General features: G+C 31.9%; 1 non-coding gene across 1 annotated transcript; it reads left to right on the top strand.

The window, feature by feature from the left end:
* The first annotated feature begins 522 nt into the window (after positions 1-522).
* On the top strand, positions 523-595 carry TRNAG-CCC. Its single transcript has one exon. It is a non-coding gene; the product is annotated as a tRNA-Gly (tRNA).
* The last annotated feature ends 3,398 nt before the right edge of the window (positions 596-3,993 follow it).

Below are 3,993 nucleotides of genomic sequence, written 5' to 3'. Positions count from 1 at the left end.
TCACTCAGAGCAAAACAAACAGTGGTGGGATAAATAATCATAATTAACAACCTGAGTAAGATTCTTTTCCACTACCAAGAAGAGTGGCCCAATAACGGTCATTTATTTTCAATTTATGTTTTTAAAAAATATAGTCTAGTTCAAGGACAAAGTCAGTAATTGTCATCTTCTGGCACGTAAAACCCAGGAGGTCATGCAACACAGTTTTAGGTATCACAAGGCCAGTTCCTGCCACTATCCCTCTCCCATGTCTGCTTGCCATCCAGTGCTGGTATGCATGTGAATGCAGACATTCTCTAAGCCTGCCCTTTAAGAAGATTCAGTATTATTACAGAGCACCCATTCATTATTTGTACAAATATGCGCTGATCCATGAACTTTGCTCAAATGTTGACCATCGAGATGCAATCAGATGGTAAATAAATAAAATTATATGAGTGTGTTGCATAAAGACAACAATAATCCAGCCAGATATATTCATTTTGAAAATTTTTCATTTTAAAATAAATTAAAATAGGGACTTCCCTGGTGGTCCAGTGGTTAAGACTCTGTACTCCCAATGCAGGGGGCCCAGGTTTGATCCCTGGTCAGGGAACTAGATCCCGCATGCCGCAACTAAGAGCCCACATGCTGCAGCTAAAGATCCCACATGCTGCAACAAAAATCTCGTGTGCAGTGACTAAGACCCGGCACAGCCAAATAAATAATAAATAAATATAAAATAAATTAAAATATATCCATGGTCTCTAAAGGTAACATGGGCCCTGGGCACTGTGCCTGCTGTGCTTTATGGATAAGTTGGCACTCTTAAGGGGTATCCTAGAGCCAATTTAGACCTCCCATCTTTATACAGTGGGAGAACACATAAACAGTGTCAGATTATTACCTCCTTACTTTTTACAGAAGTAGACTCTGAAAGCAGATCTTAGCACCAATTGCAGCTTGTATCTAAGATGTCCCACTGCAATTTTTAATACCTTGTTTATAAAGCTGTAACAGATTTGTTTATACATCTTTAGTATTGTCAAATGAGTCCACAGATTTTAAGAATAGAAAGAAATCTTCTTTTATTTTTTCTTAGCAACAAAGTATATTGGGTTTTCAGTAATAGATATTTCTGGACAGAAACTAGGATACAATTTAGGATTCGTATTTGGACTTTGATTTCTTTACAAAATAACTTAATATGCACTATTAACTTTTACTTGAGTGATCCTCAAATTTGTTCAAATAACTCCATCTCTTTTTAAATTGTCATCTCAAATATGATATTCTCTATCTGTGATGTTCAACCTTACACTCTTCTGAAAAAAATATATTCAGTAGGTGTGTGTTCCACTCATTTGAATGATATATTTTAAAAATAAATGTATGAATAAATTAATATGAGTTAATGATATGAGCTAAATATATGCTTGGTAGTAGTATATGGGCTAAAACTCTTCACACTGTTTTCTCTTAACCAAAATAATGAGCAACTTCACAGTCAAATTATGGCCGTATACCATGGGGTTATGTTTTTACTCATGTGTAAACCACTGCATAGTCATGTTTTAAAGTGATGTGATCATTTACATGCTTTGAATGCTTTGAAAAATAAAGCTTACCTTGTTTTTGAAAACAGTTGTAAGAAATATCCCAGCCAGTAGACGGTTACAGAATATGAAATGCGGAAGCCTGCTCTGAAATGTAAAAAGTAAGTCTATTCCATAGTGAGTAGGCGTTGGTTTGGAAGAAGGAAGACTTACTCTCCTATATATTCAGAAAATAAAGGAAAAGGAAAAGAAAACAGACTCAGATTGTACAGCTGTGTTAAGTATACATAATTTATCTCTCTATTTTAATTAGCTTTAATGAGATATAATTTACATAAAATAAAATTCACCAAATATAAGTGTAGAGTTGAATGAGTTTTTACCCATGTAATCACCATCACAATCATTATGTTAAACATTTCCAGCACCTCAAAAGATCCCTCATACCAATTTGCAGTCATTTTCCTACTCTAGCATTCTGCCCTTGGCAAACACTGAACTGCTTTCTATCATGTCTAGAATTTCATATGAATGGAGCCACTTTGTATGTAGTCTTTTGTGTTTGACTAATTTCATTTAGCATACCAAATTTAAAATCCATCCATGTTGTTTCATGTATTAGTGGTTCATCCTTTATTTTATTGCTGAGTAATATTCTATTATATGAATAGATAACATAAATCTTTTATACATTCACCAATTGATGGGATGTGAATTCTGTGTGATTTGCAGCTATTATGAATTAAGCTTCTATGAGCATTCATTTATATATGTCACTCAAACAAAACCATATGTCTTTGTGCAACATATATTTATATTTCGTGGGTAAAGACCTAAAATGTGGGGTTGCTGAGTCATATGGGAAGTATATTTTAATATTATAAGAAGCTACCAAAATGTTTTTTTCAAAATGGGTATGTTATTGTGAATTTGTACCAGAAAGAAATGTGTTTCAGTTGTTCTCTATCTTTACCAGTGTTTGATATTGTCAGATATGTATATTTTTAATTTCAGCAACTATAAAACATTTTAATTTTACCCTTTATAATGGGTATATATAATTACATCTCATTGTAGTTTCGATGTATAATGCCCTGGTGGCAATGATGTTCAACATCATGTCCTTACTTACCATCAACTATTTTTCTGATAAAGCTTTTTGTTTCCTTGATTTTCTTTATTAGATTTCTATTCTCTCTTCAATTAATTTCCCCTCTAATATTTATTATTTCATTTATTGTTTAGATTTAGTTTTCTCTTTTTTGCATGTCTTAATTTAGAAGTTTAAAGTATTGATTTGAGATCTTTCTTCTTTTTTAATATACACACTTTATACATTTCACTCTAAGCAATGCTTTAGTTACATCGCATAAGTTTTGTATACTGTTTCTTTATTTTCATTCATTTCAAGGTATTTTTTTGATTTATCTTTTAAATTCTTTTTCTTCACCCATTGGTTAATTTGGAGTATTTCTTTAATTGCCACTTACTTGTCAGTTTCTCCAAATTTTTTCTTGATATTGATTTCTAATTGCATTCCATTATAGCCCAAGAACATAATTTGTATTATTTAAATGGACTGAGGTTGATTTTATGGCCTAGCATATAGTCTATCATGGAGAATGTCCTGTGTGAACTTGAGAAAATGTAAAATCTGTTGTTGTGTGGAGTGTTCTATAGATGTCTATAGTGTTTGGTCTAGTTGGTTTGTATTATGTTCAAGTCTTCTAATAACTTGTTGATCTTCTGTCTAGTTGTTTTATCTATTATTGAAAGTGTGGTATATTATTTCATATAATTGCTTTTTAAACAGTGAAGAAAAGAGATGAAATATACATTTATAGTGTTTGGTATAATTACAGAATCACCTTTACTGATGCTTTTTTTTGTCAGTGACGATTTGCATTATTATTTGGGGGCACTTGCTTTCAGCCTGAAAAATACCTTTTAATATTTCTTTTAAGGCAGATTTGCTAGCAAAAAAAAAAAAATCTCTGTTCATATTTATCTGCGGAAGCTTTATTTTGCCTTGATCTTTAGAAAATAGTTTTGCTGGATATGAGTCTTTGTTGACAATATTTATTCTTTCAACATCAACACACTGCCTTCTGACCTCCATTGTTTCTATTGAGATGTCAGCTCTTAATCTTACTGGAGTCCTTTTGTATGTGGTAAATCATTTTTCTCTTTCTACTTTCAAGATTTTTCTCTTTGTCTTTATATTTTAGCATTGTTATAATGATCTCTTTGTGTGTTAATCTCTTTGTATACATCTGACTTGGAGTTTGTTGACTTTCCTGGGTATTTAGATAAAAATTTTTTTTTCAATTTTGAGAAATTTTTAGCTATTATTTTTCAAATAGTTCCTCTGTTTCTTTCTCTCTCTTCTCCTTTCTTGTACTCCCATTATGCATATGTTGGTATTCTTAAATGTATCTCACATTTTTCTCAAACTATT

Source organism: Balaenoptera musculus, chromosome 19 (genome assembly GCF_009873245.2).
Source record: "Balaenoptera musculus isolate JJ_BM4_2016_0621 chromosome 19, mBalMus1.pri.v3, whole genome shotgun sequence".
Classification (NCBI taxonomy): domain Eukaryota; kingdom Metazoa; phylum Chordata; class Mammalia; order Artiodactyla; family Balaenopteridae; genus Balaenoptera; species Balaenoptera musculus.
This window is presented reverse-complemented; position numbering and strand designations above follow the sequence as displayed.